Source organism: Mirounga angustirostris, unplaced genomic scaffold (genome assembly GCF_029215605.1).
Source record: "Mirounga angustirostris isolate CCGP_5_RB_7025 unplaced genomic scaffold, mMirAng1.0.hap1 SCAF_3, whole genome shotgun sequence".
Classification (NCBI taxonomy): Eukaryota; Metazoa; Chordata; class Mammalia; order Carnivora; family Phocidae; genus Mirounga; species Mirounga angustirostris.
The window spans coordinates 185,076,797-185,099,650 of NW_026991711.1; the positions used below are offsets into that span (position 1 = coordinate 185,076,797).

The following is a 22,854-nucleotide window of genomic DNA, read 5'->3' on the forward strand; positions in this document are numbered from 1 at the left end:
ACAGAGTCCTGGGCTGCTCTGATGTCTGGTAGGATCTGGCATGGGACCTGAGCACTGCAGGGCTCCATAGGCCCCCACCTCCACCAGGTCTCAGCCCTTACAGAAGCCAGGGGGCCTAAGCACAGAGGTCCCTCCCTCTCTTTTCTTACAGCATTTACCTTAGAGAAATTGTGATTGTTAATTTCTGTATCCCTTTGAGATGTACATTTCTTTTAACTTAAAAATTATTTAAAAACCTTTTGCCAATTTTACAATCCCAGACTGTCATTCTCAAGGATCTAGGAGCCATCGCTTTGAAATGTAATTCTCTGGGGGCACCTGGGTGCCTCAGTCAGTTAAGCATCCTACTCTTGGTTTCCCCTGAGGTCATGATCTCAGGGTCATGAGATTGAGCCCCGTGTTGGGCTCCATGCTGGGCGTGGAACTTGCTTAAGGTTCTCTCTCTCTCTCCTTCTGCCCCTCCCCTGCTTGTGTTCTCTCTCTTTAAAAAAAAAAAAAAAAAAAAAAAGACAGAAAGAAATGTAATTATCTGGGAACATAGTGTCCTTATGTTCTACTCTCTGTGGGAGGATAGGAGCCTAATTCAGTGGGAACCTGGCTCCAAGTTGTAAATCTACCTCCTGTCTTGTGAGTGGGAGAAGTTTACTTTTCCCTTGGGTAAAGCCAATTAGCAAACACAGGTGGTTTAAGACCACTCCCTGACCCCCTCCCACCTCTACCCCAGCTCTTAAATATTCTCCTGTTCTTTGTTTTAATAGATCTGGGTATCTAGAGCTGGTCTGAGCTCTTGTCCCTATTGCTGGTGTTAATATAGGAATAAAATCAACTTCTGTTCACATATCTTGTCCAGTGTCACTTTTCTGTACCAACACACACATAGGCCATAAGTCCTCTTGGATGATTAATGGAAGGAGGGTGGAGAATCCCCAAAGAACATATGACAGCAGCATTCTCATCAACCTCGGCCAATAGGGAATTTTTTCTTTAATTTAGAGAAATAAAGGAACCTGGCCATTCTTGCAATAGACTATGAAGGAGCAATTTACAATCTTTATGCAAATACCTTGTTGATGTATATTGAAGACATCAAAGATGGAAACTAAGACAGAGTCCAACAAAGCAGAAAGATAGATGTAGGTTTTTTAAAATATTATTTTATGTTCCTAAACTTCAGTTATAGTGGCTAATATTTTGAAATTAGCACAGCCCGTATGAAAAGTGTGAATGGGGGGAGACGAACCATGAGAGACTATGGACTCTGAGAAACAAACTGAGGGTTCTAGAGGGGAGGGGGGTGGGGGGATGGGTTAGTCTGGTGCTGGGTATTAAAGAGGGCACGTTCTGCATGGAGCACTGGGTGTTATACGCAAACAATGAATCATGGAACACTACATCAAAAACTAATGATGTAATGAATGGTGATTAACATAACATAATAAAAAAAAGAGAAAAAAAGTGTGAATGGAATGACACAGCACTTAATACAAATCAAAGCAAACTAAACATATAATTGAGGTTTTCCATCATATTCTATCAGTCTCTGCTTGTTCTGAGGTCTATACACGTCTGGGGAATCTAGTTCATGAGCTGACACAGTGGAGACTGTATGGGGGAAGCATCTTGTCGAGTCACTGTGGGATATTCATGTTCAGAAACTGAGCCCAAAAGGAGCTTAAACTGGCCCCTATCTCACCCAAGGGCACAACCAGGATCTCAGAAAGCAAATACAGAGGACAAAGCAGACAGAGTGAGAGAAGACCCCAACAAAGGAGAGAATACTCCATTTAGAAATACTTCCCATTCTTCTCCCTTGGTCCCTGGCTCTGTTGTTCAACATGCAGGTATTTGTGACTTCTGGCCTTCATTTCAAACTACTTGTTTTACATAAGGCTTTCCTGCCTTGTTTAATGATTTTTTTCCTTGAATTCTGCCTTGTCAGATACCACAACCATAACCACAGGCTTTTATGATCTGTACTTTTGTTCATCTTTTTATTTTCCATCATCATGAATTGATTTATAGTAGTTGCGTCTCTTGCATTCAGTTTTTCATTAGATTTTGACTTTTGCTGTAATTTGAAAGTCTTTTTTTTTTTTTTTTTTTGAGAGAGAGAGAAAGAGGGAGAGAAGGGGTGGGGGGAGGAGAAGAGGGAGAGAGAGAAGTAGGCTCCACACCCAGCACAGAGTCCAACGCGGGGCTCGATCTCACAACCCTAACATCATGACCTGAGCTGAAATCAAGGGTCAGATGTTTAACAGACTGAGCCACGCAGGTGTCCCTAATTTGAAAGTCTTTTAGTAGGTGAGTTTAGCATGTTTCCATTGATGGTTATAGGGATATGTTTGGTGTTGTTTCTACTATATTATTATGGTATTGCATTTTAATAGCTTTTTCAAACCTTTACTGCACAATATGATTCAGTTCTGATTTGTTTTTTGTGTTTTTTTCCTAATAATTTTTATTTTTCATTTACTTTTACATTTGGCTTTAGAAAATCATTATAGAACAACATCATTAACACAAAAGAGTATTTGCCTCCTTCAAATTACTTAGGCAGGAAAACATTGTTGGGCTAATTTAAAAATAGAAACCAGGTATTTAGATATATTTAAAGAGAAATAGGAACATTCAAGACTGAAAGTCATATAGTTTAACCTCATAAGTTAAACTTACCTAAAATGATTCGTACCCAGGAAATCAATAGCATGTTAGAGATAAATCTATATAATAATAATTTTTGATCACTCTCAGACAGTTTCTTAGTAACATAAAAGAGTATATCTATGACCACTTGAAAAAAATATTTTTTTGTCTATAAAATAGTCTTATCTGGAGATAGATCCTGAAATATATCTCTAAACCTAAAAATATCAGATTATGATATCTTGATAAAGAAATTGACCAAGAATTTTAAAAACTATACGACAAATGCTGAACTGCTAATTTTAGGATAGCTGATGGTTGCCCACTGAGGTAGGTAGAAAGATGGATCCTGTGAATATGTCATGATACATGGCAAAGGGGAATTAAGGTTACAGGTGGACTTCAAGATGCCAATCAGCTGATTTTAAGATTAAAGAGAATATCCTAGATTTTCCCTCGAGCCTTGAGCCTAATGCAATCACAAGTGTCCGTGAAAGATGGAAGAGAGGGACAGAAGAGTCGATGTCTGGTGTCCGAGTGATGCCATTGCTGGTTTTGAAGATGAAAGGAGGCTGTGAGCCAAAGAATACTGGTAGGTTCTAGAGGCTGGAAAAGGGGAAAGAACTACTCTCCCCTAGAGCACCCAGGAAAATACACAGCCCTGCCAGCACCTTGCCTGGGTCCAATTGAACCTTCTGACTTCCAGAATGGCAATATAATAAATCTGTGCTATTTTAAGCCACTAAGTCTATGGTGATTTGTTACAACAGCAAAAGGAAACTAATAACATCCATTTTTGTAAGCATATGTGTGTGTGTGTGTGTGTGTGTGTGTGTGTGTGTGTGTCCTCCTCAGAACTTACAAGTTCAATGTGATTTTTGGAGTTTCTCTTAAGAAGTGAATACACACATTCCCAGACTGGGCACTGTAACCTCATTACTCTCAATCCTCAGTAAATTCAAACACACCTTGAGGCTCAGTACATCCAAAGTGATATGAAAATATTTAACTCTAAAGGCAACTCTATAAGTAATAATTTTAAAGAGACCTTACCATATCCCATACCACATGCTCTTCTTAAATAGATGTGAATTTTCATAAAGGTGTGCTATGTATCCAAGCCATAATTTTCAAACTAGAAATTTAGACTAATAGAATTTATTGAGGAAAAATTAATGCAAGCTGAAAAGAAAGGTGTTTGACATTTTGCTGACTTTCAACATGCCTTTTGTTAGTCTCTCATAGATATGGCTAAACCATGGGATCAAATAGAGGGTAACACACTGATTTCTCAAGTGCCACTTTTTTTTTTCTGTAGGATACTCTGAAAAAAGCTCATCAACAGCTGCCTGGATTTTTCCCTGTGTTAAACTGAGTGAATAGAAGTGACTTTAAATGACAGTTTAGTTATTTATAGAGAAGCAGATGAAAGATTTATGCTCTGTTGGAATGCATCAGGTCAAGTATGAACATTTGAAATGGTAATAAACTAAAAAGTCAAGAATGCTGGCTTTTCATATCTTTTCATGCCATACTTATTGAGAACCCATAAGCCACACATTAAATATCTAAAAGTAGGCATCAAAAATATTCTAAGCAGCAGGATGTATCTGATTCTTCTTTATTAATAAAGGTAGCATAGTTTAGATAATTCTGGAGTGACAACAGGCACAAATGACAAATTTTAACTTTGGTTTAAACCTCTGTCTAGATGGAATGAATTGAATATAAGGAAGATTTTAGCACCTTGGCTTTAGTTTTTCATCGTTGTAAGTATGATAAACAGGGAGAAAAAAAGATGATGCTGGCAGGACCAGGGGCCAGGACCACCTGGCGAAAGTTTACCTGATGATAGAGAGTATCCAAAGCTGCAAAGGACATGCCAAAGAAAGCAAAGAGAGTCTTCTCCTCTTCTTCCATCCTTATATCTCTCTCTGATGATTCTCATTGACTAAATGTACCTAGAAAACAGAGAGCAAAAAAGCCTGGGAAATATATTTCCTTAAGAGACAGATAAGAGCAGGGGAAGGGCAGATAATTAATTGAGGGGAAACAGACACGTGAATGACATGCCAAGCATTGGCATAAAATACATAAGAGAAGGGATTCTGCCATTTCTCTTTCCAGGTAGGGATGCCAACATGCAGAAGAGGTAAGGTGATTTTTACACCCTATTTTATTTTCATTGACTATGGCCACATCGGAAGAGATGTCTTGGTGTATAGGTGGGGCAGTAACTATATAATCACCTATTTGGATTTGCTTGTGTAGATATATCATTTTGAGTAAACCATGTTACTAGATTTTGGCCACATCCTTTAGTTACCTTTCAAACACAGTGGTTAAAATCTCTATTAAATACTAACACATCTTATGTATTGGATGAAGAGCACTGCTACTTATTTCCAGGATTTTGCCTTGTTTTTGTCAATTAACTCATTACTAATAAGCCTATCTTTGTCATCAATTTTATTTTATTTATTTTCTTTTTTAAATTTTATTTTATTTAAATTCAATTAATTAACATATAGTGTATCATTAGTTTCAGAGGTAGAGTTCAGTTATTCAACAGTTGCATATAACGCCCAGGGCTCATTACATCACATGCCCTTCTTAATGCCCATCACCCAGTTACCCCATCCTTCCCACCCACCACCCCTCCAGCAACCCTGTTTATTTCCTATAGTTAAAAGTCTCTTATGGTTTGTCTCCCTCTCTGATTTCATCTTATTTTTCCCTCCCTTCCCCTATGATCCTCTGTTTTGTTTCTTAAATTCCCCATATGATTGAAGTCATCTGATAATTATCATAATTAAAGGGTCAATCCAACAAGAAGATCTAACAAATTGTAAATATTTATGCCCCTAACTTGGGAGCAGCCAATTATACAAACCAATAAATAACAAAATTAAAGAAATACATTGATGATAATACAATAATAGTAGGGGATTTTAACACCCCACTCACAGCAAAGGACAGATCATTTAAGCAGAAGATCAACAAGGAAACAAGGGCTTTGAATGGCACACTGCACCAGACGGACTTCACAGATATATTCAGAGCATTTCATCCTAAAACAACAAAGTACACATGCTTCTCGAGTGCATGCGGAACATTCTCCAAAATAGATCACATACTGGGTCACAAATAAAGTCTCAACTAATACCAAAAGATTGGGATTATTCTCTGCATGTTCTCAGACCACAATGCTTTAAAACCTGAACTCAATCATAAGAGAAAATTTGGAAGGAACATAAACACATGGAAGTTAAAGAGCATCCAAAAAGAATGAATGGGTCAACCAGGAAATTAAAGAAGAATTAAAAAATTCATGGAAGCAAATGAAAATGAAAACACAACAGTTCAGAACCTTTGGGATGCAGCAAAGGTGGTCCTAAGAGGGAGGTATATAGCAATACAGGCCTTTCTAAGAAACAAGAAAAGTCTCAAATACACAACCTAATGTTACTCCTAAAGGATCTGGAAAAAGAACAGCAAATAAAGCCTAAACCCAGCAGGAAAAGAGAAATAATAAAGATTAGAGCAGAAATCAATGAAATAGAAACCAGAAGAACAGTAGAACAGATCAACAAAGCTAGGCTCTGATTCTTTGAAAGAATTAATAAGATTGATAAACCCCTGGCCAGACTTATTAAAAAGAAAAGAAAAAGGACCCAAATAAATAAAATCGTGAATTAAAAAGGAGAGATCACAACCAACACCAAAGAAATACAAACAGTTATAAGAACATACTATAAGCAACTATATGCCAACATGCCAAAAAATTAGGGAATCTGGAAGAAATGGATGCATTTCTGGAAACTTATAAACTACCAAAACTGAAACAGGAAGAAATAGAAAATCTGAACAGGCCCATAACAAGCAAGGAAATTAAAGTAGTAATCAAAAATCTCCCAACAAAAAAGAGCCCAGGGCCAGATGGCTTCCCAGGGGAATTCTACCAAATATTTAAAGAAGAATTAATACCTATTCTTCTGAAGCTGTTTGTCACCAATTTTAAAGGCCAGAGAGGGTGGTAGGGAGTTAAGCTTATCATTTATTATCCAATTAAATTTTTCCACATAGTAATCTAAGTAATAAAACACTGAATAATTCAAAATTACTCTTTAAGAGTTAAGACTCGGGGTGCCTGGGTGGCTCAGTCACTAAACGTCTGCCTTCGTCTCAGGTCATGATCCCAGGGTCCTGGGATCGAGTCCCACAACAGGCTCCCTGTTCAGCAGGAAGCCTGCTTCTCCTTCTCCCACTCCCCCTGCTTGTGTTCCCTCTCTCGCTGTCTCTGTCTGTCAAATAAATAAATAAAATCTTTAAAAAACTAAAAAAATAAATAAAAGTTAAGACTCTCAAATAACAAAATAACAGAGCCATTGAAGTAGTGAAGTTACATTTTATAGGTAAGTTGGTTGTGATGTCCATTATTAAGTGAACAGTGATGGATTTTAGATATATAAAGTAGCATAGATAAATAGCATTTTGGGAATAAAAAATGAGATCGAGAACATCTTTCTTTTGTTGCAAGATGGAATGTACTTAGTAATGTTGCAAAATGGAACATACTTATTTAATGTTGAGTGTGTGTGCCCAGGGCACCTGTTAACTTCCTTCCAGTGCTTCTCAATGTCTTAATGCTGCATGAACTGTCACAGACTCTATTAACATCTCATACTTTTGGTCATGTCTATGGTAGGCAGATTACTGGCCCCACAAAAATGTCCATTCGCTAATTTCCAGAAATTTCTGATATGCTATATTACCTGGTAAACAAGACTTTACAGGTATAATTAATGTTACAGACCTAATAGGGAGATCACCCTGGCTTATCCAGATGGTCCACTTTATTCATATGTGCCCTTAAAAGCAGAGAACTTTATTTAGCTAGAGTGAGAGAGAGACAGCAGAAGGGAAACTCAGAGAGATTGGAAACAAGCAAAATTTGACATGATGCACTGTTACTGGCTCTGAGATTTAGGAAGCTTAACCAACTGAGCCACCCAGGCACCCTTAAATAAAAGCATTTTATCTATACATCTAAGTCTACCTGTGCTATCATCTGACATCTATCTCCACACATAGAGATTGAATCATATTCACTTAACATGAATGATGTTTATTTTAAGGTGGTGGAATTTTTAAGCTCACTTTATAGTGGTCTGTATGCCTTATTCTTTTTTTTAAATTTAATTTTATTATGTTATGTTAATCACCATACAATACCTCATTAGTTTTTGATGTAGTGATCCACATATACCTTATTCTTTATCGTGAAGCTGTATAACTTTTTTTGAAAGTAAAGTTCATTGCTCTAAAAAATTTAGCAGACAATGACATCAAAACAATTTTGAATTATGGTTCATTATTATTGAATGCCAGCTGTGAAGAGCACAAATTAATCATATTAAGTTCATCAAATAAAAAGAATCTACAAGCATCATAAAATTATTTTTGATGCCTCAGATGATAATAAGCATTATACTATTATAAACATAAATACTCCAAATCCTAAAATAGGTATCTCTTTATATCCAGCTTATATTCATAGATATTTTTTGTTTTCAGTGTTCCACAAATTATCTTTAACGTATTTTTTAATTACTTCTTCTTTGTTCCTGAGGAACACCGTCCCAAAGCCTTTTCTCCTTAGTTCCAGTTTGGATTGTTACTCTCTGTCATCTCAACACTAATGTTCATCATCACATCATTTCAGAATCCCCCACCCTGATAACCCCGCTTGGATGCTTCTGTTGCTTGGATTGCATTTATTCCTTTTTCCTGGTCTATCATCTATTATTAGCAAGTAACTTCCTTGTGAAATGGGGGAAAAAATTTCTATGCCCTTGCAGAACAGATGATGTTTTTGGTTTTTAAATCTTGACAATTTACACCTATTTTAGCTAGATATAAATTTTCTCTAGAATTATTCTCTTTAAGAATTTTAAAAGGAATTGTCCAATTGTTTCTAGCATCCAAAGTTATAGGCAAAAAGTCAGATGACAGTGCCTCTTACTTATGACATGTCTCATAAATTTTTAGTATTACTAAAAATTACTTACTTATGACAAATCCCAGAAATTTTTAGTATTGTTACTGTACCTTTTGGCATAATAAAAATTTTAAACTGTGTACCTAGGTGAGTTTTACAATTTTAAAATATTAAGGAAAAAAAGTTAAGAGCAGTATAACTCCATGCAAAATCTATTTCTTGAATAGTTTTCTTGAATAAATAAGTTATTAAATAATGAATCAAACAAGAAACATTGGCTCTCCTTCCTCTGATAGATGAAAGTGCATTGAGGATGAAGTATTGTCTGTTAAGCACTAGATACTGACATGGCTTAAGCCAACACTGGCCTTAACCCAGTTGACGCCATGATATATTCCATCTAAGATGTCCTTGGCACTTGGCAAAATGAGTGAAAAGCTTTGGACTGAGATGGGTTAAAATGAGCTAAAGATCTAAATCAGAACTGTCCTATATATATATATATATAACATGAGCCATATAAGTAATTTTAGGTGTCCTAGTAACATTTTTTTTTGAGAGAGAGAGCTCAAGTGGGAGTGGGAGGGGGTGGCAGCGGAGGGGGAAGGGGCAGAGGGAGAAAAAGAACCTCAAGCAGGCTCCATGCTCAGTGGAGAACCCAATACAGGGCTCGATTTCATGACCCTGAGATCATGACCTCAGCCGAAATCAAGTTGGAGGCTCAGCCAACTGAGCCACCCAGGCGCCCCATGTTCCAGTAATATTTTAAAAAGTAAAAAAGAAACAAGTGAAATTAATTTTAGAAATATATTTTGTTTAAACAAACATGTCTAAAATATTATCACTTCAACATGAAATAAAAATGAAAGCAAAATTATTAAGTAGACATTACATTCTTTCTGTTTTTTACAAAGTATTCAAAATCTAGAGTGCATTTTTTTTTTTCCAGAATGATTTTGCCAGGCTTCTTTATTTTTTTTAAGTTTGGAGATATTTTTGTGTGTTTCTAATATTTAAAGGCTGTTTAAAATTAAGATGCCATAAAACATGTAGTGTGTTTAACATTTTACAATAATGATATTTTGAGAAGATGAGAAGATGAGAAGAAATAACATTTTGTTTTATTCCATTATAGTAATTGCTATTTTCATGTTACCACAAAACTACCTAGCAATAAAACCTTCTGCTAGTTATTAAATCTATTTATTTATTTATTTATTATTTTATTTATTTATTTTAATTTTTTATCTGAGAATAGTTAATACACAATGTTACATTTGTCTCAGGTGTACAACACACTGATTCAAAATCTCTATACATTATGCTTTGCTCACACAAGTGTGATTACCATCTGTCACCGTTACAATGTCATTGACTATATTCCCTATGCTATACCTTTTATTCCCATGTTTACTCATTGGATAAAGAAAATGTGGCATATATACACAAGGGACTATTACACAGCCATAAAGGGGATGAGATCTTGCCATTTTGTAGCACCATGGATGGATCTAGACCAGAGGGTATTATGCTAAGTGAAATGTTGGAGAGGGAAAGACAAATACCATTTGATTTAATTTATATCTGGAATCTATAAAACAAAACAAATGAATAAACAAACAAAAAGCAGAATCAGACCTGCAAATACAGAGAACAAATTGAGGGTTGCCAGAGGAAAGGGGGGTTAGCAGATGGGCAAAATGGGTGAAGGGGGGTGGGAGGTATAGGAAACCAGGGTATATTTTGTCCTTACAGCACATGTTGGTCCACACTCGCCACACTTCAAGTGCTTGTAGCCCCATGTGTCAGTGAGTAACACCCAGACAAATAGCTATCATCTAAGATGGATAACAATTGTAAATTTTCTTCGCTATAATCTCTCTGCATTGTTTTTAGATTACATATAGACATCCCTTCCTCTGAAGAATTTCACTTTGTAGTTAAAATGACCACAAAAAAAGAAGAGGAAAGAGGAGGAATAGGAAGAAGAGGGTAAAGAGGAGGAGGAGGAACCCTGCTGTGGTTCTCTACACATAGAGTTTATCTGGTTCCCATCCTTCGTGTTTTTCCTACAAACTTTACCACCTGGATACTTTGTTGACCCCATTGGTTTGAAAAAATGCGTATGCTTATGAGCATAGAACCTAGTAGAAAACCAATAAAAATGTTATTGAATTTATTTACTTATGTATTACTTAACTTATCTATTACTAAGAAGGGTGAAAATAGAGCTCATGAATGTTTGCTTGTAGTTATGCCTTGGCTGAGGGGCTCAGAAGGAAGACAGGCTCTAGGGTGCTCTTCCATTAAGTCCAATTGTTATTTCTACACAGTGCAGGAGGCATCTAAAGTGAACCTAGATAATTAAGCTTATAAGAAAATTGAATGTTTTGGAACTTCTCTTGAGTGACCTGAGAAAACCCCACAGAAAAGAAGCTCTCCAACTGTGGTCCCACACCAGCCCCATCAGCATCTCTGGGGAACTTGTTAGAAATGCACCTCAGACCTTCACAACCACAGACTCCAAGGTTGAGGCAGTGATATATGGTTTGACCAGCTGTCCAGGTGCTTCCACCATGCACTCATGTTTGGGAACCACAACACAGAGCTCAGGGCAGACTTTCTAAAAATTGTTTTATTTCACCTCATACCTTCTGTTTGAAAACAGCAGTTATTAAATTTGGTTGCTTGGAAAATAGCAATGTGTGATATGTGGTAAATTTCCTTTGGGTCTCAGAATTAGTGAAAGTTTTGCCCTTGACAAAAACTAGTATATTTCTTTTTCATGATAAGAATTTTTCATAATGACTTGTACTTTGAGTTTGGCCACTGATTATCTCAGAACTAAATGTGAGATGTAAAACTAACAGCCCCTATCTGAATACAAGGATAAATAAATTAACCTCAACCCTTAGGTATGTATCACCACCTTATGAATAATAAAAGTTGAAGAAAGGTTGTAACACATCTAAATGTTTCCCATTATGCCCCAACTCATCAGATTCTGAGTTCACTTCCTTTATTGAGGTTTAAATACTGGCCTGATGAAGAGTACAGAACAATGATCTTCTTAATGAACCTGATTTAGAACATTAAAAACAGAGAGATGCCCTGTGCTTATTTCCCATTCTACTGGCCTCATTCTTTCACACGACACCATAGATTGTAATTTATAGTCTGCTTATCAAAAATGCATAACTTTAATGGCTGGAATGGAATCTATATCTGTTGTTTTAAAAAGTGCTTACAAATCACGACCACAAACATGTTAAGCCAAACCTCTACAAACCTCATACAGTCTTGTCCAAGGCCAGCAGAAAGGCTTGATAATGATTAAAATACAGATATCAGGCAGAGATAAAAAGACTGTTTCCTTGAATTCTATATTTATCCATATTTTATAAGCCAAAATTCTATGTTGATATTTGGCAGCCAGAGTAAATAAATTTCAGGGAACAAGGGAGTAACTGGAGGGCTCTTTTCTTACTGTAGTCATCATATCGTGAAAATCAATCTGAAACAGTCACGTAGACAAAAATGATTGAATTCCACATCAGATGTTGCTCAGAAAGTCTCTTAGCTGAGCTAATGAGGAAAAGACCAGAGGAGGAATGTTCTTTAATATAATGGCCACCTCCACGGTACTGTGGTCTCTGTGCGGCAGCTAATTTTGGGTTCCTTCCCCTACACCAGTACAACAGAACTGACGAATTCTCCGAAAAAGGTAGGGGGAAGGGAATGGAGAACAGGAGCCAATCTATGAAATCTGATCAGTATTTTATATTCTCTCAAATAAAACAACAAAGAATAATGTCAATAAATAACATCGTTGGTAAATCACAAGAGTATTAATGACATTTTACATGTCTTCTGTTAATATCATAATGTAATGTTATGTACCATCACTTGTTCCCCAAAAACTTTTCAAAATATGCCTTCTATGCAGTTTCTACAAGGGGCTTAGATATGTGTTTCCTTTGCTATTGATCAAAGGCCTACCAAGAAAGATTTGTTCTATGTCTGGCCCTCCTCCTGAGTGCTTGTTCATTTTCTATCTAATTCCGTGGCTCGGAGGTCATATACCTGTACCCAGAGCTGTACTGTGGTCCCACAGATATGGTTACCCAATGCTTCAATGAAAAATGTTTGGGGATATTCTCTTTAACCTATTTGGTATATCCAAGAAGGCTGCCCTCATAATATGTATAATAAACAGCAGCTGATTTAATTATAGGTGGTATCAGGAGATAAATTAGTACCATCTCTTTAGCTCAACCTCAAGAAGATAAAAACAAACAACAAAAAACTGCTAAGACTTGTTCACAGAATCTCTCCACTATTTTTTTTTCCTGGAAGTTTAGGGATGCTAAGCACATGCATTTGATGAACAGTTGATTCATTGGCATTAAATAGGGATATTTCCTGGAAAAATCCCTTCCCCGAGTAAAATGTATCACCATTTATGAGTACAATGAACTACTTGATAGGAGTATTTGTATGGAGGATACACTTGATAAGGAAATCCTGTGATTTGTGACAACACACATAGTCAGAGGACCTTATGCTAAGTGAGATAAACGGACACCAAAGGACAAATATTGCACGATATCCCTTACGTGAGATCTAAAATAGGCAAACTCATAGAACCAGAGAGTAGAATAGTAGTTACCAGGCGTTGGGGGAGAGGAAAATGGACAGGGGTTGGTCAAAGGGTACAAAATTTCAGTTATGAAGATGAATCAGTTCTGGAAATCAGCCATACAACCCAAGGCCTATAATTAATGATACTGTATTGAAAACTTAAAATTTTGTTAAGGGGATAGATCTTATGTGAAGAAAAAATTTTACCACAACAGAAATTTTGTCCATTAAAATATAAAATTAAATACAATAAAAGGGATGGGGGCAACTTTTGGAGGTGATAAATATGTCTACAGCATTGAGCGGTGATGGTTTCAGGGATGTATGCTTATCACCAAACTCATCAAGTTGAATACAATAAATATTCATGGCTTTTGGATGTCAATCATACCTCAATAAAGTGCTTTTTTTTTTAAAGCATCTGAAATAGAGTTCTGAAAGTAGGTGTTTTTAGAGAAGGTTGTTCTTAGATTTCCCCACATTCCCATGCTCTTCCATTTCTGTCATGTTTCTGTCTAGCACCCTTCTCTACCACCCCAGATGCTTGCAGATGTTCACACACAGTATGAAGACCATGCACCCTGCTTTTTGCAATTAGAGTTTCCAGCTTCCAAATATTCATGTCTTTCTTTGGTTTTGGCCTGCTCTATTTACAACCCCCCTCTTTTTTTTTTTTACAAATTCCGGCTTAGGCGCATAAGCCACTAATTTCTAAGGTTTGGATATTACCCACACACCATGAAATTAATTGTAAGGACCCACTATGTTTCAACAAGCCCATCTGTTTCATTCAAAACAACCAGTGTCCGCCATTCTGACTCTTACCCCAGCCCCTCTCATTGTCTGGCTCACTCCTGGGGACAGCTTCTCATCAGAAATTCCTTCTTATCTCTGATTTTCCTGATTTTTAGTAGAAGTATATGCTAGGAACTCAGATGCCTGTCATTTTAAAGGAACCAGTCAACTTACAATACAATAGCATGTATTTGAAAATAGACTAATTTGATTCCATCGATATAAAATGAGAGAAAAACAGATCTCTTCGCTGATATTACCTATGACTTTAGAGTGTGGTAAAAATATGAACTAAATAGTTCACCATAGATCTCTCAAAACTGTAAGACATTGTTAAAGTCAGAAGACCTCTAAGAGTGGAGGTGAGAGATTTTCATAAATAATACTAGTTTTTAAAATATCTGTCGTGTGTATGGGCCTTGTGGTACCTTTACATATATCATGCCAAGTGATTCCCACAAGAAACCTGCGTTACTTTGACCTTACAAAAAAGGAATATGAGACATCCAGAAGCCAGTTGGCTAGCCTAGGGTTCACGGCTAGTCATACCCCAACACAGTGGTCAAAAATAGGAAGGTGGACAAGCACTTTGTTCCTGGGGGCTCCCACTTGATTTGTATCCAGAAGGTCATACTGTTGATAAGCACCTTAATGTCCGGGATGACAATTTACTCATGTTCTTATACATGGCAGTTCCTAGGTGTTCAATAAATTCTTGCTTAATTTAATAAGATATTAGAATTTCAAAAATGAGTCAAAATACACATTCAAATGAAGAAGTCATCCTTTGGGTTGCAAATTGTTTTTAGCAACACAGCAATTGTTCTCCAAATTTAAGAAATGTATCTTGGTAATCTGTAACATATTTTTTAAAAAAATCCTGCCATGGTAGTTATCTTTACTCTTTGATAAAAGGTTTGAATCTTGTAAATAATCAAAATTTACTGGTAACCAAGTCTCATGAATAAGATTTTTGTCAAAGATAAGTAATGCCATTTGGGGTTAAAAACTAAAAAAAAAAAAAGTTTATACATTAATTAAATGGGCTTCTTGCACGCTTTATTAATATGTTCTGAGGTAATTTCCCAAGGAAGTTATTAAAACATTCTGAGCCATGTCCTATGTAAATCCTGTAATATATAGTGACTTTCTTTTTCTGCTTCCTGCTGCTAAGACCCTCTCAGAGACGTTATTATTTTAGTGTTCAGATTTATTTTCCCCTAAATACTGATGTTCATTTTAATCTAAATATTTCTGTTCAAAGAGGAAGACCTCCACAATGTGATTGGATGGAATCCTTTCTAGAGTCCTAAGAATAGAGGTTCTACTTATAGAGGACACTTTACCATGGCTATTGTTCAACACCCCAGCAAAAGTGGCCAGCATATTATACAGATGAAATCTTATTGTTTTACTCTGGGACAAGATAAAGATTTTAAACACACACATACACACACATGCACACACGCACAGCTCTTTCGTCAAGCTTGAGTGTATAAACAATTAAGTGTATAAACTGAAGCTGTGTGCACGTGTAGGAATAGACACAAATCCCAGTGGGATTTATAATGTGATAGACTAGACTTAATTATTTAGCCAGGAAAAGTGAATGTCATATTTTCAACCCAAGTTAAAATTTTTAATCCAAGTTAAATAAATCCAACATTTATCTATCTTTCTAGTTGAAGTGCAATTTATATATAATAGTGCTAAGAAGGTGTTTACCAGCTTAAATTCAACCAGCTGCCAAGAGGTCTCTGATAATGGCGAAGTGGGAGTTTGAAAACTAGCCCCTTTTCCTGAATACCATATTTCCCATTAACTGTATAAATATAGAAAACCACCTTGGTTCCTTGAAAGTCATGAGTTGGAAAGGGGGTCTTTCTGGCAGGGATAGAGAGATTTTTATGAAAACTTTGGAAATAACTTCTGCAAAAGATATGGTGAGTGAAAGGCGTCAGCCTGTGATATTTACACATTATTCAGCGCCAATTAGCAACAGCAGAACCACTATATCTCTAGCTATGAATATAAAGTATTAATCTCATTTCTTTCTCTAAGTCTTTGTGTGAGATCTCCTTAGTTGAATGAGATTGAACAGCACTGTAGAGCAAATATTGATGGTTAATTAGCATTTCTCTGTAGAGTTTCTCTGGAGACCTTTTTGAAATAGCATTTACTAATGTACCATCATCTACACATGAAGCCTGACCAAAAACAGTCTGACCCTAGGACTCCACTCTGGAAAGTTTAGCACATTTCCAAGTGTAAGCATGAAGGATTCAAAATGGTTAATTGAAATTGAGATTTGGTCATATAGCTCCTTCATGTTGGCCCTAATAATATCCTTTCATATTCACTTCCCACTTGCTAGCCAAAAATACCCATGGATATGGCCAAGGCAGTGGTACAGAAAAACACGTACATGTTTATCTTCACATATATCATCCAAAAGCCCAGTTAAAGCATGTATGTGATAGAGATGTTTACATTTGAAACTTTTAAAAAATTATTTTATATCAAAATGACATCTATTTTCTGAACAACTCTTGGATATGTAGAATAAATTCCCTGTAAAATATCTATTTTTTAAGCTCAGATTTTAAAAGCAGCTTTCTGCCAAACGGACTGCCTTCTGTTGATCTTGAAGTATGTGTGATAAACACAGGACTCTTTCAGATCCAGCTATTATTGCAAAAATGATTGAGCACAGGGGGGTTCTGAAAGCAATCACATCCACTGGGCAATAAAAGCAGAAGATGAGACACATAAGATGGATAATATAGGACCTGAGAATGATGCTGGCTTTTCCAAATGGTAAGGTAGTTGGATGGGGTATATTTTCCTTATCTAATTCTTTCAAAAACATGCTGTTTTTCTGATCAGTATGGCTCTTTTCAAAAAATACAAAACATTATTTCCTTCTCATCAAACACTTATCAAAATGGTCAGAAGATTCTTGAATTACTGCTCTTATTTTAAAACAGTAAGTACTTCCTTCCCTGAGACTCATAATATATTCTGAACCTTAGTTATTAGTACATGTAGCAGTAGAAATGTCATAGGAATAATTCAAATGTATGCTCTTAAAAAGATTTGTATCGGGCGCCTGGGTGGCTCAGATGGTTAAGCGTCTGCCTTCGGCTCAGGTCATGATCCCAGGGTCCTGGGATAGAGTCCCACATTGAGGGATCCTGCTTCTCCCTCTCCCTCTGCCTCTCCCCCTGTTCCTGTGCTCTCTCTCTCTCTCTCTGTATCTCCCTGTCTCAAATGAATAAATAAAAAATCTTTTAAAAAAAAAAAAAGAAGATTTGTGTCACTGAGAAAGGCACATATGAAGCACCAAAACACAATAAGAACTTAAGTGAGGCAAGTGTTCACACGTTTTTCTTTCCAGATACAATGGGTTGTCATAGGTACGTAATCTTTGGGAAAAAAAACCAAAAACACAGAGTGATCTATCTACTTCATAAAATTTTATGTCTACACACATACCTCTAGGTTTCAAAGGTAGAAAATGAATTTAAAAAAATGAGATATTCAGTGACATTCAGCTACGAGGTCCATCAAAATCAATTATATACACTAAATGTGGGGTTGAATTATTTTTTTTTTATTATTGGGACTTCATAAAGTTCAAAACTTTGTGCTTGTGGGGTGACTGGATGGCTCAGTCGCTTAAGCACCTGCCTTCAGCTCAGGTCATGACCCCAGGGTCCTGGGATCAAGCCCCATGTTGGGCTCCCTCCTTAGGAGGGGAGTCTGCTTCTCCCTCTTCCTCTCCCTCTGTCCCTGCTCCTGTACTCTCTCCTCACTCTCTCAAATAAATAAATAAAATATTTTTTAAAAATTAAAAACAAAACAAAATTAAAAAAAAAAAAACTTTGTGCTTGTGATGCCTCAGTCCATTTGCTCAGAGAGAGAGAGAAAAAAAAAGAAAATCCCATCTATATTTTTGAGGATGCAGTGATTTTTATTTTTTTATTTTTGTTTTTTTTTTTAATGATTTTATTTATTTATTTGACAGAGAGACACATAGCGAGAGCAGGAACACAAGCAGGGGGAGTGGGAGAGGGAGAAGCACGCTTCCCGCTGAGCAGAGAGCCCGATGTGGGGCTCGATCCCAGGACCCTGGGATCATGACCTGAGCCGAAGGCAGACGCTTAATGACTGAGCCACCCAGGCGCCTTGAGGATGCAGTGATTTTTAAATCCTCCTTTTTTTTTTTTAACTTGATGGTTTTACCTTTCTCTCTCTTCAAACAAACAGATTATCTTTTAATCAAATAAATATACTAATTTGTTAAATTTTATCTAGTAACATATGTGTTAAAGCTTAAAATACCTGAACGGATTCCTTTTTCTTTGTAAAGAAATTTTTATTTAATTTCTGCTATCACTCCCGGGAGTTGGCAACAAGATCATTAAGGAATGAGTAAATACAGTCAGTTGGGGAAATAAACATACCAGAAAAGGCAAAAGCCAAAATGTGAAAATAAACAGCTTGGTTCGTTTTGCTTTTATACACTTGGTGCAAAAATGGCCATCCAAATCAGTTGATGAGCTGTCAGCCAAGAACAGCCGATGCTCAAGCCGGTAACCATCACACACACGGTCAAGAGCATTCAGACCTCGGCACCTCTCACCAGCGGGGGGCTTTGTGCGGCCCCAGACTGTCAGCAGTAGGAGAGCCATCCAGACACGCCTAGCGAGCTAAGTCTAATGACCTGCCTTAGAGACAGTAGGTGACATTTCTTTTCCTCTCCTTAGTCTTCTGCTCTCTGCCACCAATTACTATAGACTCAAATGAGAACACCGAGGTTACATTGACTTAATGAGGTGCCACCGTATGATTTTTACTTGGCTGCAATGACAGTGTGGGAGATTTCTTGTTTTTCCCTTGGTCTCTAGTCATAGCAGCTTTTGTCATGAAGTGGCCATCGTGATCCTTGGTATGAAGTGACAGGGAGTACTGTCAAGAAGCAAAACCGTGGCCACCGCATGGTTTGGGGTAAGGACTGAAGCTGTTTCTTGTGTACAGCAGTGTTGGATGCTGTTTCCTTCAAAATGGTGGAAGGGTGAGGCGTGGGCGAATTGAAGAAAAATAAATAGCTCTTTTTTAATTTTTTTTAAAGATTTTATTTATTTATTTGACAGAGACACAGTGAGAGAGGGAACACAAGCCGGGGGAGTGGGAGAGGGAGAAGCAGGCTTCCCAGCGAGCAGGGAGCCTGATGTGGGGCTCGATCCCAGCACCCTGGGATCATTACCTGAGCCGAAGGCAGACACTTAACAACAGAACCACCCAGGCGCCCCCAAAAATAAATAGCTCTTTCAGTGTTAACCCTACTGGGACAAGTTTAACAGAAATAACTAGATCCATACACTAAGAAATGAAATAGAAACCTAAGACCAAATACATACAATTAATTGTAAAAGCCATCTTTGGCAAGATGGACATTTAAGTTTGCACCAAATATTCACTTTAGACTGTCTTATTTAAGAACATCTGGGGCCAACAAATAGTGAATTTGTCCTCAGTCTCCCTTTCTTTTTCTTTTCCCCAAAAGTTGAAGGAACCAGTCAAATTCTTAATTCAATGGCAAAGGAATACTTTTAAAATTCCCATTTAATCTGGGTCTTGTTCCGCACTGTAGACTACAGACTCTGCATTTTGTTATGATGTTAGACCAATCAGAGTGAGTCACTTTATAATTATTTTTTATTTGTTAATGTTAGTGAAATACACATTGTCCATAATTATTAGAAAATGTGCCATTTGCATAGTGGGAAGCCCATCCACATTGACAGCCATAGGATTTAGAGGAACCCAAATTTCTGTTTGCCAGAGGAAAGCATGAACTGTTCATCATTCCAAAGTCTAAAATCGAAACATCTATTGGGTACTACCCAATTTTTCTAGATAGCTTTTCTTTTAAGCCCTAGAATTCCAGAACTAGAATCTTCTTTTTTTTTTTCAGAGCTAGAATCTTATCCACTGCTGAAGCATAACATGGACTGTGCCTATCTCAAATTTCTTGAGGATTAATTGAGAACATGAATATAAAATACCTCCTATCATGTATAGTACATGATAGACAATCAAGAAACATCAGCTATTATTATTTATGAAATGCTTAAATTATGCCTGTCCTTCAAAGAAACTATGTTTCATAAAATATTTGTTAGGGGAAGATTAATATACATAAAAGCTTTCTTCTTTTTTTTTTTTGAAATTGCTGAAAATCCATGCGAAGTCAGAAAGCAAATCAAGATAAGCCATATAATGTCTCTAAGAAATCTGATTTAATAAAAATCATGACAAGTGTGAAGCTCTGCAGAGCGGCAGGCTTGATTCCCATGCTTTTTATCATGTGGCTTGGTTTGTAATTTGCATAACCTACTAACTGCAAAGCCCTGTAGTGACTCCCAACAATGCAGGCATGTATATTTTATGAAATATTTTGTTAACTAATTGTTTTTCTTGTTTTATTCTGATATATATATTAGATTGTGAACTCACAATGGAAGTAGTCAGGGTTCACTTTTTTCCTGAACAACTACAGGGCTTGATACCAGCTGACCCACGACGCAGGACGTATCTCTGACAGCAGCTGAGAATGGAGACTTTCTCCATCGAAAACATTGAGGCTGAAGTCTGCTCCTGGGAACTTTTAATTTCAAAACCTCCTTAGTGTGGAAATTTTTGTTTCCAAAATGAGCATTTTCCCTTTGAAAAGAGATATTTATTGAGGATAAAAATAGCGTAATATTTTACCCCAAATAGTGTAAATATTTTTATTTTTTGTGAAGATATACTTTTCTTTGATGTGGACTGGGTGTGTGCATGCCTTTACTCTGCTTACTTGAAATAAGGGTTGATTGGCCCTAAACACACAAATATCTTGAAACCAATTTTTCCAATATGACACAAAGGCACAAAATATTTTGTAAACAATTTTACAGAATGAAGTATAGCTACATTGTAATCATTTTAAATCATCACCTAGAAATGATTATAGGTGTGACCGATATCTGGAGACCAGTCTTCTTGGTAAAAGAAAAAATATATTTACCTCTTACCATTATCAAATATAGCATCAGATGTATAATTATTATTTTAATTCTGTATAAAATTAATTCATATACACATTTTAAAACCCAAATAGTAGGGGCGCCTGGGTGGCTCGGTCGTTAAGCGTCTACCTTTGGCTCAGATCATGATGCCAGGGTCCTGAGATGGAACACCGCTTCGGGCTCCCCACTGAGAGGGGGAGTCTGCTTCTCCCTCTTCCTCTGCCTCTCCCCTCCCCTCTCATTCATGCTCTCTCCCTCGATGGCTCTCTCTCTCTCTCTCTCAAATAAATAAAATCTTAAAAAAAAAAAAACAACAAATAGCTACAAGACTTAAGACTAAAAACGGCAATACTCATCCTAGCACTTCCAACCTTTGATTTCTGCTACCCAAGGACAATCATTTTTAACTTTCAGCTGGAATCATTCATCTCTAGTCTATACAACGTAGGCTTACTGGGAAGCATAGTTCTAGGTGACATTTCCTGATTTTTCTCTTGAGAGTCCCTATCTCATCATCAAATACACATGTGATGAACCTGGTGTTCCTCTGATCTTCTCAATGTTGTGATAGGAGTCTGACTAAATCAATAATCACGGTTCACATTAGAATACTCCTGTGATGTATGTAAATCATTGTTCATGTTACCCTCTGATCATTTTCCTCTTTCTAATTTTCTCTCCCCTCTTCCTGAAATTTCTTTCAGTCGGTTGTTGGACATATACTTATATCATTATTCTGCTTTACTTTTGGTGATTTTTTTTTCCTACTTTGTTCCATAACTTTCCTCACGTATTTTAAATCTTTAGATTTGTTCTGCTTAATTCATTTCATATTTATCATTCTACTCATTCAGGAAATACTGATGTAGCCCCTTCTATGTGTAACCGTTCATCTAGGTCCTGGGCTACTTCAGTGAAGAAAACGAATAGGAACCTCTGTGCCAATAGAGCTTACTTTCTAGATGGAGACAGAACAAAAACTATGGGAAAGATGTTACACATCAAGTGACAAGTCCTAAGAAAAAATAAAAGTAGAAAAAGGGATATGTAGTCTCCAGAGTGGAGAAGGTTGGAATTTCAGTCAAGGTGGTGACGAGAGGCTTCACTGGAAGGGATGGAGGGAATGGTAAGGCGGATCTCCAGGTGAGGAGCTTTCTAAGCCGTGGAAAACCAATTCTCTCGGATTGTTTATATCCTGATAATCTCACATATTGATTTAACAATTTAAATATTAAATATATATTTTGTTTTCTGGAACTTGTGTTTTATTCCTCAGATTTGCTTGTCATTTTATAGTGCTTTTTATCATACTCATATTTTTCTATCCCCTTATTTTATTTCTTTAAATATATTAAACTCATTTATTTTATATCCTGTGTTGGGTAATTTCAGCATCTGAAATTCCTGCTGGTCTAGTTATACTAAGGTTTATTTCTCTTGCTTATGGGACCTTATTTCCTTGAATATTTCCTTGAATATTTCATCCTTCCTTCCTCCTTTGCCCTCCTTCCTCCCTTCTTCCATTCCTCCCTCCCCTGCCTCCTCTTTTCCTTCCTTCTTTCTTTCTTTCTTTCTTTCCATTTCACTCTCTCATTACTAGGAGCTCATATTTCTTGAAAACATATCTACAGGAATTCTTTGAACCCTACTTTGAAGTTTAGTTTTCAATACTTTAGACACCTCAGGGTATTGCTAGCT

General features: G+C 36.7%; 1 long non-coding RNA gene across 1 annotated transcript in view; it reads left to right on the forward strand.

Moving 5' to 3' along the window:
- Positions 1-1,324: 1,324 nt before the first annotated feature.
- Positions 1,325-22,854, forward strand: part of LOC135363924 (uncharacterized) — a 45,263-nt gene continuing 23,733 nt past the window's right edge. Inside the window, exon 1 of the long non-coding RNA XR_010410333.1 lies at positions 1,325-1,841. This is a non-coding gene — a long non-coding RNA (uncharacterized LOC135363924). The remainder of the gene's footprint in view (positions 1,842-22,854) is intronic.